The 16,194-nt window shown below is 31.1% G+C and overlaps 1 protein-coding gene across 1 annotated transcript in view; it reads right to left on the reverse strand.

Moving 5' to 3' along the window:
* LOC132950344 (ras guanine nucleotide exchange factor B-like) overlaps positions 1–16,194 on the reverse strand; it is a 63,826-nt gene that overhangs the window by 28,240 nt on the left and 19,392 nt on the right. The window lies entirely within an intron of this gene.

A 16,194-nucleotide genomic window follows, 5' to 3' on the forward strand; every position in this document is an offset into this window, starting at 1 on the left:
GAATTGGTTACGAATATACAAGTCAAATATGATGAAGCGATGTCATAAGTACTGGTAAGTAAATATGATATTATACGACTATACGAGGATGCTATACACTCGGAGGATATATTGTCATCGTATTGCAATCGTATACAACACAGACAATTTTTGTTCAGTAGAATCCATTTATTGGGTCATTTTATTTCAATATAAAGGTATAAACTGAACTATAATCAATTTTAAAGGTAAGAGTGTAATCAAGGGCATATCGTATATAGACATTTATTAATATTTTAATTTTAATTTTAATGGATTAACAAGCATTTCAAAATATTGTAATATTTAAAATATTATATTATAAAATGTATATAATAGGTACATGCTCATAATATAAAGCCATAACTCATTTTATAATTAAAATATCAATAACGTCCTACGATATGTCCTAGATAATATTATTATATTTAAATTAAATAATACAGGGTAATTCACTAGGTATATGTATATAATATTGAAATTAATAACAAGAAATCAATTCTTCTGGACGCAAAGTCGCAAATTGTCTATATAGTACGTTTGTAAGACGGAGAAAACACATATACGGGTGTAGCACTTATATTTAATAATAATAATATTGAGACCTAGTGGCGTAGCCAGTGGGAAGTGGGCAGTGTTGTTATGTCTAAAACGTTTGTTAAAAACATTGTTTTAAACATCAATAAAAAACGTGTTTTTAAAACAATATTTTTGGTAGATTTTAAATTAAAATAATTTATGGATTTCCTCTACTCTACGGGATACTTTTTTTTACAATTACTTTTGTTGAAAATCAAAAATTTAAACTACTTAAAAATTAAAAACTATGGCATCCAAAAAAATTGGGCCAATTGTTTTAGACGAAACTCCATAATTTAAAATGACCACGACCCCATGTTTTGATTGTGCCAACGTTCTCAGCGTCAAATACTACAAAACTATGAATAATAAATAAGTTTTAAAAAAGGTGTCCCGTCATGAAGACCTAATCTATGTATTTATAAAAAATAATAATAACACAATGCCATGATGGTCTATTATAATTTATAGGGCTTCATTAAAAGAAGAAAAACAAAAAATACAAAAAAACGTGTTTTTCCAACCTTGGAATTGGGCGTGGAGGGTGTTAAACACCCTCCTCAACGTATTCCTGTAAAAATATATATTGGTTATATGCTTTAGATTTCTAAAAAATAATATATTGTTTCATTAGATTAACCTATGTTAATAGGATAGATTGATTTTTACAACGGAGTGCGTAAAGTGCCTCACAAGAAAACAGAACACCCCCAAAAAAAAATCCTGACTATACGTGTCTGTTAACAGAAACATATTTCTCGATAGCAAAAAATGGATTAGGTAAATCATAAAGCACAAAACAATCATTTTTCCGAATTATATATTTGTATTGTTATTTATTAGGTTACGATTTTATTTCCTCATGGGTACATTTATACATCATTGTAATTCTCGTGATCAAATAACCATAAAATTATATCATTCTACGCGAACTTAAATACATAGATAGGTACACCGAGGCCATTATGTATAACGCTATGATGTATGTGAATGTATTTTAAATACTAAAGTTCAAACACCATGACTGACGCGATATATATATACAGAGTTTTAGGTACTATATATAGATCTGTTGTACCTGTATGCTATATATATAATTTATACGCCGTAGCTTACCCTTGTATATTATAATGTATATAAATGAGTTAAATCGAATTAAAGTGATCACGGTAAATTAGTACGTTCAGCTAGAGCTGTATCAGCTATTATATAGGCACATACCCAATAATTATTATTTAAAAATGATTAATAATATATTATAATATAGAGGTTTCGATCATTTATGTTTTTTACGCAATACATAATCCAGTTTGGTATCAATTGTTTTACCGTTGGAAAATCTTAACCCGACCTAAGCTGTTTCAGACTAATTTGATCTAGTGACTCCAAGGTGACTCAAAAACGAACAATACAATGCGCGTGTTTCAAAGCGTGACTTTATCCAAGGGCGGCCTTAAAAGGAAAAAAAGTACACATGTACGAAAATACACACATTCTGTCTACCCCAGTAATAATTGTTACCCATACATTATAATATACAATTTATGTACTGTTTTATTATGGTAAACAACAATTAAAATCGGAACCACATTACGATTGTTTGGAAACAAAACAACAAGACAAAAATTGTAAATTGTTATTAAACTTATCGTTTAATCTATTATTTTTTTTTTTTGTGGGCGTTTTTTCGAGAACTCGCATATCATAGCATAATGCAAATCGGAGTCAGTAGTCGTGTACGATTTTTTTAATTTTACACCAAACCTTATAGCACATACACACTGCAGGTGCGCAAGTATAGACTATACTATACGTTTTAATCATTATTATAATGCGACGAAGGTCGTAAATAATACGGTTATTATTTACAGTAAATACCTATTATTCATACTGTGGGTGCGCATAATATAAATACTACGTTATGCGTTTTATTTTCTATTGACGATGTTTATACTTTTTGTATCACTGTTTCGCATTATTATCAATATTCGGTTGGTTTAATTCCCAATACCTCGGGTATTTCCCGTGCGTATACAATGGATCGAATAAAACCAATTTTAATCCGCACAGTATACGCACACCGCACCTGCGCCCGGGCATAATATTGTAACACGCGTACCTATACAGGTAGTATAGATATACACATCGGTATTTTTTTGTCATGTTATGAACATATTATTATTAGTATTATTATTATTGAAAACGATAATCGATATTTTTGGAGACACCCACGTTACGTAAATCGAGGCTCGTGTTTACACAACTAATAATAGTATAACGCGTTGAGGAAAAACTAATATTCTTATGCACCCGCCAAACGCGTAATACAAGATACCTATAATATGTATTATGTACATTACTGCAGTGTATTACACGTACTGACAATGTAAATATTGTACAGTGTAATATCTATTATTGGGTCCATACCTATGTATAGTAATGTCGTTTTTCACGCCGTTCTCGTTCGCGTATTACCATCCGTTTTTTTTTTTTTTTTAAATATTTTTATTCTACTCGTATTTCGCGCAAGAAACACCTACCTGTTGTACCTTTTATACATATAACATATTATTTAACTTTTGAGCTACATTATAATAACATACCTGCGACTACATAACACGCGATACGGGCCGAACCGGCCGTCGCCGCGTATAATATTATATTTGTAGTGCAGCTGTAGTCTGTAGTAATACGAATAATCCGAACACGTATTATAGTATAATGTGACAGAGTGTGCATATAATATTATGTGTGTTATTAAAACGCGATTTTATTTTTTTTCACTGTGTCAAAATATAATCTGCTTTCTATTGTTTGTTCTATGCGCGGGGCGGCGTTGACGATAATCGCACTTACACGCGACTGGAATCACGCCCAGACCGCCGCCGCCGCCGTTGAAACGCGGTAACTTATCCATTTATGACGTGTAGGTATATACATATTGGTACGACGTGCGTGTATATGTATACAATAAACCAGGTATATGAGGTATAGATACTTTTTCCAAAGCGGTAGTGGTACCAACGATAGGTATGTAGGTAAGTTGTATACATTAATTTAGTGTACCTGTATATATATATATATATATTATATATAAATGTGGGCGCTCGTCCGTGTGCGGCTCTCAAAAGTTGATGCGATTTCGCGGTTCGGCACAGCTAATTGATCGTCGCACAAAACGCACACGCGCGTTCTTTAATTCATAAAATATATAATATTATTATTGTTACATTGATATGCGTGTAATGCGTCGAAGAATTTTTATCACCGCTTCTCGACATTGCAGGTAATATATTGTGGTACATTATATATAATATATTATACTATATACCCACCCACTGACATTTTGAATCGCGATAATAAGTGTGCTGGCGCTGCAGCTGTGTATACGTAAATTAGGTACGTCAAATTGCAGCAAATTTTCGAGTTTTTTTTTTATATATATATGTTCAACGATAAATAATATATAATAATATACTCAAATCGAAGCGCTGCAGCGATAAAGTATAATATTATTATGTATAATTTATCAATTACGTAGGACGCAAATCTATCTAAAACCCCATTATATTCACTGTGTTATATATACACATCACGTCCGGTTAGAATATTTACTCACTTATTAATATTATATAATATGTCACTATAAATATCTATGGCGATGACAAATAATTATTTCAAATAAGATTAAACGGTTATTAATTTTTCTTTCTAAACTGCGATAATCTTATTGAGTAGGCGCTACATCATAAAATCGTTTTGGTTGTTAAAATACGATCCATTTAATTTATAGATAATGTATTGTTTGATCAATAAAAAATAAAAGTCATAATTTTTAAATTGTATACCTACATACAATATCAATATATCATATAATATGATAAAAAAATGATTATAGTGCTTTAAATGGATCATACCGCGATAGCAGTTGTCTGCAATATATAGGTATAGCAGATATCAATACCTATATAATATTTGTTAAATCATCGTGTTTGTTTGGTATAATAATATATAACCGGCAAGAAAATGTAATCGTTCAAAACTGTTGCAATTTTAATTGAGTATTAATTATTATTATTAACTTGCGTAAAAAAAAAATCATACACATTAGATCATCAAGTTGTTTATTTAATGAAGTAAAAATAAAGGTACCTATACGTACCTAATTAATATATATATAACTATATTGAACAATCTGTGATGCCGACGCAGATGAAGGAAAAATACTATTTCTCAACTGTAAATTTTAATTTAAAAAAACAATCTTAATACAATTTATATTTTTCATAGGTATTAGGTATATACACAACCTATAGACTATTATATATTGACCATATAATTGGAGTCCATCGTTACATTATTATGAAACCAGAGTTGTAGGTAGGTTATATTCTGCGATTTCAATGTATAATATACAGACGTACACGTACGCAGACAGACAAAATGACCGCATCACTTTCTCCGGGAAGTCAAAACAATTATAATCCCCAGTGTGTAACGCTTGTTCAAACATCGGCGTAAACCAGAATATAATATTAATAAATTAACTATATTTACCTACCTACGTATTTTTTTAAGCAAATTTGAGTCAGATATCTTGAATATATTGAATTAATGCTGCAACTTATATACATATACTTTATCGATCAATAATATTTTTTTAACAATGCAAAATAATAATATGTGTGTTGAGGAAAAAATTATATTTTCGTAAGAAACTTTTATATATTATAAATATATAATATATATAGATACATTTGCATATTGGCCGTTCCGTGTCGATATTATAATTGTATACATATAAATATTAGATAATATGTATAGACTTCTTGATGTCCAATGACAGCTGACACATATAATAAAACGTTTACATAAATATGATATTTATTCTTCTGTCGTATATACATATAAAATATGTAATATTGAGTCAAAACTCGAAAATCCGTAATTGTCTATGACGTGAATGAATGAGTGATGTCTATATAATATTATACATTTTAATATTTAATGTTTGTGTTCAAGCAGTGATAATATGACTAAATTGTTACATAATAGCAACATAATAACATGATGTACACTTATTATTTTTCTTGTAATGAATGGTATGAAAAAAGCAATAAAAAAACCCGCAGGTATTTCATAATTTTAAGTTATAGCAGCAGTACTTCAGTGCAAAATATTATTACTATCCTTTTGAGTCGATCGAACCGTGCACAGTACAACTCTGCTGCAGCTGGAGGCAGAAAGACGACCTATAGGTAAGTACGGCATAATAATTACGTATAAACTCGCGGGGCCCAGGAGGCAGTTTGTTTTTAATCGACATTTATAGAACGACTAAAATCGTAACTGTTTTATTCACATCGCTATTAACACCTTAACCTGCAATTTGTGGGTATTGTCAAGGTCCTAATCACTAAAGGAGTGCACCCCGATGGGGCTAAATATTTTTGCGAATAAACCGGAATATATATGTGTGCGTGCATAATAATGCATTGATTACACTTAGTCTAAGAGCGTTGTCGAATCATAAAGCCGTACTTCGGCCCGTCGAAGTATAACGTGGAGACTACATGCATGTCTGAACTTAACTGCAGAATATGGGAAGTACTAATAACTGTATATAATATTATACATTTTAATATTTAATGTTTGTGTTCAAGCAGTGATAATATGACTAAATTGTTACATAATAGCAACATAATAACATGATGTACACTTATTATTTTTCTTGTAATGAATGGTATGAAAAAAGCAATAAAAAAACCCGCAGGTATTTCATAATTTTAAGTTATAGCAGCAGTACTTCAGTGCAAAATATTATTACTATCCTTTTGAGTCGATCGAACCGTGCACAGTACAACTCTGCTGCAGCTGGAGGCAGAAAGACGACCTATAGGTAAGTACGGCATAATAATTACGTATAAACTCGCGGGGACCAGGAGGCAGTTTGTTTTTAATCGACATTTATAGAACGACTAAAATCGTAACTGTTTTATTCACATCGCTATTAACACCTTAACCTGCAATTTGTGGGTATTGTCAAGGTCCTAATCACTAAAGGAGTGCACCCCGATGGGGCTAAATATTTTTGCGAATAAACCGGAATATATATGTGCGCGTGCACAATAATGCATTGATTACACTTAGTCTAAGAGCGTTGCCGAATCATAAAGCCGTACTTCGGCCCGTCGAAGTATAACGTGGAGACTACATGCATGTCTGAACTTAACTGCAGAATATGGGAAGTACTAATAACTGTGAAGACATACGTCGATGATATCACGTTTTGTATTTTTATTTTTTTTTTATTGCGTCTTAACTCTTAGGGCCTAAAAAGCTAGTTCATTACTCATCAGTCTACATAGTTTAATGTACATTTTAATTAATTTGATATGGTTATTTGCTTAGCTATAAATATCAGTGTTTATACATTTATTTTTGATAATACTTGGTTGTCTCATGTTTTATTATTTTAAATGTTGGTATCAATATACCGATTGTTTTGAAAAAGTTGTGAAGTCCCCCCCCCCCAAGTGCTTCTTGATATTGCGATAATTCATAATATTTTATAGTGACTCGCGGTACGAAATCTTGGAAAATCTAAGCACCATACACATACACCGTAATAATAATGACACATCAATTTGACCGAACGGCCAAATGATATTGTCTTGCACGCGAACCAGTCCGTCCGCCGTCGTTCTGCTCGACGAAATCGCGTCGAACAAGTCGTGTGCTCGGCGGAATTTCGGAGTCGACCCGCGAGGCGCATCATCGCGCGCGCATTTAATGTACACTATTATAATACATAATACAATTTATACTTACAAAGTATAGTGTGCTTGTAGGCATTTACGATTTAATGCGTACACTCTATACGTCGTATAATGTATTCCGTTCTACGCCGTCGCCCGAGCGAACCGATCAAAAATCGCGTCCGCAAGAAAATCTTTTTGTGCACACCCGCGAACATAATACGCACTGCTGCAGCAATAACACATCTCGACATCACAACTAATGCAGTTCCCACGGTGAAAGTTGATCTCTGTCCGTTTTGATGCTTTGGGCGACCTCACACATTTCACGCCGCAATACGGTCGTAAAAACGACGTCGTCGTACGCGCGTATTATCATTATTATTATTATTATTATTGTTGTTATTATTATTATTATTATATTACTGATATTATTCGTAACAATCGGTCCGTTTGATATTATTATATTTTTATTAGGTGCTTATTATTCGCTTTGGCGGCAGCGTCGTATATCTCTGCAGTCTCCCGCGGACCACAATCGTTGAAATTCGGCGCGTTTGGAGTAACGAAATGTATAATATTATTTTACGTACCTACCTAGTGCAGAACTGCACGCGCGCAATGTACATAAAATAATAATATGGGAAGTAATATAATCGCCAGCTTCTCTTTAAATGTTCGTCCACCTGCTGCGCCGTCATATAATAGGCTCGTAAAACATAACATAATATTATTGTTGTTGTTTTTGTTGTTGTTGTTGTATTTATATCGTACGCGAACAAAATACTGCATGATGCGCATTCGTCATCACAATGTGCAGCGTGGTGCTCACCGAAATTTTTCATTTTATTATGCGAATTTATGAGAAATTATTACGATTTATGGAATTTTTAAATACCTATATACTTAGACTTTAAACGCAACTTGGGGGATTCCCTGTGAGCTGCTGTGACAATACAATTTTTTTTTCAAATGAGATACTCCTTTTTATTGTGAACCGTTAAGAAGACAGATTTTTGAAAATGTTGATATAGTGGGTGTGTATAATTTTCGAAATTTCAAAATTATAGTACCTTTATGATAGTATTCTACTATAATAGGTTTAGTCACTATGATGGTTTTAAAGTTATAGAAATAATTATACCTATTATGAATTTATAAAATTTTATAATAAGTCAAAATTATCCGTGTAAAGTAATTAGTAAGTATATAGAAGTACTAGGATAAATATTACATCTATTTTATATTTTATATACCAATCAATATTATCCTTGGTACCTTTATAAAGTTTGACAACTCAGAAACTACTCGTTTGGGAACGACATTTTTCAAAAAAAAAATCACTTGGTTGTGAATTTGCAGTCAAATATAGAGTGGTTCTCGTTTGAAAAAAACAATTTGTATCGCCATTTACCACAAGAATACAAAATACTCCCTAAATGATATAAAAATGTAAGTATTTTAAAATATAAGTAGGTGTATTTAAGTATACATAAAAATGCAAAAATCAGAATACGAATTATATAAAAGAAAACATGTGGATGAGCATTCCTACTGCAGGTGAATTACCTTGACGACCCTGTGCCTATGTAACATTATTTGTAGGTACACTAGAACAGTGGTACCCACTACGCGACCTATTTACACATTTTGTCTGGCCCACACTAAAACTAAAATGTACATTCTATAAAATACGAAAAATTGAAAAACATACTCTAGTGGTTCTATTAGGTACCTACCTATTTGTAATATATTTTGCTGCAAGATATCAAGAGGTTACGCAATCAATGCCGACCAAATAAATAAATACAATTATTCAATAGGTACCTAATAATTTATTTTTCTTATGATTTATGTAAATTGTTTGTAAAATGGAATATTTTTATTTTCAAATTGATTACTACCATTATATCAATATTATAATATGTATCTTTAATTAAATTGATGTGGCCCACGCGTAGTTTTAAAAAAAACAATATATGTGGCTGTTTCCAAAATTCTAGCGAGGACACTATTAATTGTTGAACGTCCAATATTATATTATTATTATCGCACCATCATTACACATTTTATACTAATATAATATTATAAAACGGTAGTTAATATAATGCGTGTAAAGTAAAACAGTGCATAATATGTTATAATTAATAATATATAATATAATACGATTTCACAACTTGCGATGTAGACCCTGGACGAAATTATATTATTATTATTGTTGTTGTTGTTCGCTGTCGCCGTTGCCCATGCGTGTACAATGAAAAAATGTTTAATTGAAATTTGTCCGTTGTTTGTTTATTTTTTCAAAACGTCTACATAATATACCTACGTGTAGGTTACAGGTATACTCCGTGGCGTGTTCGTATTAATTGGGCGTGTAAATTGATGAAAGCTAATGACCATGGCCAAAATACGGACAATGTCCAGAATTTTATTTTGACCTTACAAGTCGTTAGAGATGATTTGTTTTTAATACGAATTTTATGGAGTATAAATTTATCAACGAGAAAAAACAAGTTAAAAATTACTTCTCGTAGGCCATTGTAAGTAGGGTGAAATAATTAATCAACTGCGGCTGGTGATATCTCAATGCTACGAAAATCGTAAATATAAAATTACAATATTAGATCAGACATCAGTCCGTATTATATTATATTTAACCACGATAATCTCTTATACAGGGTTATCCATTTAACGCAAGACACTCTTTATTTCATAAAACACTAACGTTTCTTGAAATAATTCTTTTACCTAATTTTAAGTCGTTATTTCTTTTTAAACAAAATTTTTGGAAAAATTAATCGTTTTTATTATTTTAGTCGTTTTAATTTTTCGAGGTTTGTACTCTTTTAATGACAACATGTATTTTTAATTTCATATTCAAAAACAGAATATTATTCGGAGTTAAAAATCTAATTTAGAAGAAGTGGTTTTTAGTTATAAGTTCAAGTTAAAATTTTGATGAGCGGAGTATTGGACCAACATTTTGCGGAGTACCCCACCACTAACCACTCCATTCATTAAAACTTAAAATAATATATATATACGAGTTGCCCCAATTCATATGTGTAAACACTAAAAGAGACAAGCGAAAGATTTAACAAATTAAAATAGAACATTTTAGTATATAAGAAAATTATACGAACTATACGACATTTTTATGCTTTGAAGTATTCCAAAATATAGTTTGCTTTGGTATATAAGGAATTAAAAAATTACGTTGTCATTAATAAAATGTTGTTTTTTAGCGATTATGTAGCAAAATGATATGTAGAAAGAAATAATGGGTATTTTTCGTTTAATTAATATACCGGTATTATAATATATTATATAAAATACATTTTACTACATTTTTGACCCAATGTATATTTTCAATGTATATATTAAATAATTTAATACTAACCGCAATTGATGAGTTTCAATCATAAACACTCGATTGTTACATCAATATATACAAATTTGGTTTAATACGCCGATATGGTTAATTTTAATAGCATTATATAGTTGAAAAATAAACATCTAACTTTACAGTGACATAGTTAGATAATCTTATAGAGCCTTTCGATTATCATATCACATCATATTATATTATATCGAGCAGTGAACGGCGTTTAGATATAAATAAGAAGATCTGAAATACTTGACAGGGTCCTTCGACATTTTTTGATGATGCATATACGCATATTATAGTATGCCTACGTCATTATGTTTCTAATCGTCGGCGTATTATTCTATCAAACATCCGGAGGCTGCAGCGTAAGACCGTATGTATATATTATACCTGCACACATTATTGCAGCTACCTGTTCGGCGTGCATATCATTATAATCATGACAATAATAATAATTATCATTTGTTAGAAGATTATTATAATATACATGTATGCACGAGTAGGTATGTTAATGTTTGTTTGCATACGCATTCATCGTATAGGTACCCCGGGTGTTTGTGTGTGTGTGTGTGGGGGGGGGGGGGCTCGAGAACTCGGTTACGACTTACGTTTAGGCGTGTTCGCATTAAAACATTATGATTATAACATTTGTAACACAATTGTGAATGGACGAGACCGGTACGAGAGATACGAGTGGATCTATAATTGAATTGGCGCGTATGATGAACGGATGAGCCCGCGGGGCTCGGATGAAAGTCTAAACGTCGAAAACTGCTGCGACGCGAGTAACCTACGGTGGGCGTAATGTCTTTTGACGTCTCGAGTTCGTTTCGATATAGTTGCAATACGCGTGTGTGCACATGTATATGAAATGTGTTATTTTATGTAGGCATATCATAGCGGACGGACATTTAAAAAATATAACATTAGAAATCGCCACGTGTCGTTAGTATATTTTTTTAATCGTTCTCACAAAACGGCGGACGTTTACGTATCATCATTGTTCGTTACATACAGGTAAGTAGGAATATCTTTAGAACGTATGCGGATATCAGTTTTTAGATTTACCGTGATTTGTTAACCCGAAAGTCCCTGCAATCTATTGCGTTGTGACGCAACTCGACGTCTAGCCGACGCGGTTCATTAAATTATTTACAGAGACAAAAATAAGGCAAGTATACTATATATTATATTATATATGATGTAGTTTGTTGCAGAAAACGAAAACGTATAAATGATTTAAGAAATATGGCTCATCATCTCCATATGCTCATCGATGTCTCTAATAAATTAAATGCTTGCATGTCTAACCTAACCTAAAAACATTAAATAAAAATATAATTTCGTCGAATTTAGTATGTTGATTGGTTTGTGAAAGCTGTATGATTTATGGTAAAAAAAAAAATCATCAAATCTCTTTATATAGTCTTTACATATAATATGTTACCTTTATAAACATAGACACCGCGAATTACATCATATCACTGTATCAGTAATAATTATTATACTAACACCATACCGTAATAATCTATATGTGTATTGAGTGTGTACAATTCGACGTACAAGTATTTATTTTTTATATTTCAAAATACATTAATAGTGTGAGAGTGACCATTTATCATTGTGCACGTACTCGACATATTACCAGTTATATGAACGAAAATTAAAATATAACGAATGTGATACCAATTTCGAGTGGGCTACAAGAACTGGGGGTGTATCGGCTCGGGGTGTATCAGCTGTGAATTATATAATATATGTACACTTGAAACTTTGATAAACCATTGCGAATTCTAAAAGTGACGAAACAAAAATTATTGATGTTTACTCGGCCACGGGCGTTTGCCTAACAGTTAACATTTTTCGTAGTAAATATGTAATATTTTGTTGACGACGAGGTATAGGAAAATTGTGTTCAGACACAAATCTAGAAAACAACTTGGTGAAACTTGTTGAGCACTTATTCATTACCCTGAAAAGTTCGTTTCAATAAAAAGTAAAAACACATAACAATGACCAATTTGTGAAATACTTGATACGTATTTATAAAGTGTTTTTAAGAAACATTGAAAATCTAAAAATATACATATTTTTGGAATAAAAAATCTCATTAAAAAAATGGTTCGTTATTGTACAAAAAAGGTATAGATGTCGCAAATTAAAAACTACTCTTCAAAATTCTGGTAAAAAAGCAGAGAATGAACGTATAATTTATGTTTCATTCTTAGAATTTAGAAAACATAACATCCCGGAAATAAGTTTAATTTATTCATTAAAGTATTAAACTCATTATAGGTAGTCTTGTAGTAGCTAGGTACCCGGGCAATTTTTCAAACAGGTTAAACGCAAGACATTCAAAATGCTGGACATTGAACAACCGAGATTTTGTTTTCCGATTACTTTGTGTTCATTATCGTCATATATGGATATTATGTTTCTGAAAAAAACTACCGAGTGCCCATACAATATGCCTAATGCCCGAATCATTAAACTAATATATTATAATATATAAATAGGTAAGTATATGCCCAAAGTTAAGTAAAATACGGATCATTGGCTGTCAGAAATCATAACATTCCGCATTCATAGACATTTTAGTTTCACAGTCTACCTTTGATATCGCAATATTGATAATTTCACGACTCTATCATAATATAACACGACAATACTATTAACATCGGGATGCAACCTAAATCGACATTATATTATTTTTATCTCGCGACAGAACAATGGACAGGTGTCCGGGAGATCTCAAGATCAACACGTTCGATTTTTTGTTTTTTGTTTTTGGATTCTCGTTCACGTGCTGAAGAATCTTTGGATACTATATATACGCGTATATAATTATTATACCAGATATACCTATACATATTCGCGCACAAGGTTTTTCATGGAATTTTTTTTTTTGCGTTTCGCGTACCTCCACGAAATTCGCCCGCCGCCGAACAACCGGTTTTGCGCTGACTATATATTATATTCTTTTATTCGATTTTTCTCTTTCTTTCGATAACATATTTTTATGTAAGCGGATCTGGGCGATACCCGCCTGCCCATAAACGATCAAACGCGGTGCACGCGAGCTTAAGAAACATTATATACAACGGCAAGAATACAGAAGTCAAATCGCGCGGTAAAGCAAAACCGATATCGCATGTGCACAATATTCTAACCCTTTCAAACCTTGGGGTATTAAATTGCTACTTTGATTACGAAACTCGTGGAAAGATCGTTAGAAAACGCATAGTTATACTATGCTGCATATTATATTGCTGTGATGAAACGATGAAACCGCGTGTGTGTACCATACACGAAGAGATTCCGCATGTTTCTGCAGCGGGTGAAGTATTTGTATATACCGGATACCAGGTATGCTAATAGAGTAATATTATTTCATCCCGATTATTGGTATATTTAGCAGTTTTTTTTTTTTTTTTTATCAATTACATTGTTGGTGGCATATACCTATTTTAGTAGCAACGATAAATTTAAATCGATATAAAATATGCAAAAACGATGAATTTTTAATTATTTTTCGCTCACCGTGGTACATTCGTTTATTTACGTTTAGGTATATCGTAATTCATTCGATTATTATATCCTTATCGAATTTCGAATACAATCGAATGATTTTTTGGGACACCAAGATATTATCACGATAAAAACATGTTTTAGAAAGACATTATACAATTCACTTTTGAATAGAGTGAGAAATTTATTTTACCGAAAATAATTTAATACTCATATAATTATATAATAACTGATACCTAACTCTGCTATATTATATAGGAACCTATAAAAATAAAAATGTGAAAAATTATAAAATAATGTACATAATATTATACTGTATGTTTAAATAATAACAATAATAGATTATTCATTTCTGTTAAAGTTCCAGCCTTCGGGCGAGCGCATTAAAAAAAAAAATACAACAAAATACAAACACACAGTGTGAAATAATAACAAATATCAGACACTCGGACATATAGATGAACTGTTATATCTACTTTACCGTATTTTTTAACCAGTTTAAAGTAACCAATTATAAAATACAAAATATTTTCTCAATTTTTGATTATCATTTTTTTTTGTGTCATATCACGATTTACAAAATATATAAATAAGACGCTACATAATATGCTTCAGTAGCTGGTTATAGTAATTATACATAAAACACGTTTTTATCACTGTAAAAGCCACTGTTAATAAATTGGTCACATGTTTATTTATTTATATCAAAATGCATTTTATTCAGGTCCGCCGCCCAGCAACCGATAAAGAAAAAGAAAAATTGAGAGTCAATACTATAGATTACAAATTCCGAATTTTCGGTTACAAATTATGACGAATTAGATACTAATTTTTAGTATGTTTTGACTTCGAAATTTTAATTTTAGGGTACTAGGCTGACGGACCTATTTATTAAGTAGTCATTACAATATTGAATATTATATTATACTTGAACTAATTTAAATTTATCGAGCTGGTTTCAACTATATACTAGTAATTAATTAATAATACCTACCTATATTATAAATACCTATACATAATGTATATGTAGGTATTGCATAATTATTGATTAAAATTTCACTAAAAAACTTGTAACGTATAAAAATCTGTAACTAATACCTTCTAACCATGGTATAATAATTTAGTATTAGTAAACACTAAATACTGATCTGTACCAGTGTGGCAGTATGGCAGTATATTGTTAAAATCTCGATTGACCTTTAATAAAGATTAAAATAAATTATATTCATTATGTATTTTAACAGTACATATTTTTAACGATTAAAACGATTCTTGACGACCTTCCAAGGACATTATTGGACTGCGATAATGTAATCTATATTATGGACTATTCAGTTACATAACTCTATGTAAATTTGGATTGTGATCTCGGCTGAACAGGCTATAGTCAGAACAAGTCTCACTACATAAGTATTGTACATACAATATACATGTATAAAATATACTATTTTTAGAATGAATGACGATATAATAATTCATACATAGACCAATCTGAATGTCGATGCCATTTGTTGTCTAAAAGTGTTTTAATTATTCTTTCAGTATTATTCACTTAATTAGTCAACGTTAAAAATCATAATAAGATATTATAATATAATATTACCTATATTCATTAATTGATTAAATACATTTTAGCGGTTTTATGTTTTTAAAGTAGCTGCAATTATTACTACACAATATACTCGTACATGGGCTTTGCAAATTACAATTTTAAAATCACACTAGAAATTTGAGGAATTTTGTCATATCCTTCGCCGACACATTAATGTTGCAAGCAACAGACTCGCGTATATAATATAATATAATATAAGACAATTTGATAATATAATACAATGACAACGAAGAATATTTTTACTATACATAACACAAAACAACCGAGAGAGTTGTTGAAAACGTATAAAATATAAATGGATTTTTTTT

The sequence above is a fragment of the Metopolophium dirhodum genome, chromosome 8 (genome assembly GCF_019925205.1).
Source record: "Metopolophium dirhodum isolate CAU chromosome 8, ASM1992520v1, whole genome shotgun sequence".
In the NCBI taxonomy this organism is placed as follows: domain Eukaryota; kingdom Metazoa; phylum Arthropoda; class Insecta; order Hemiptera; family Aphididae; genus Metopolophium; species Metopolophium dirhodum.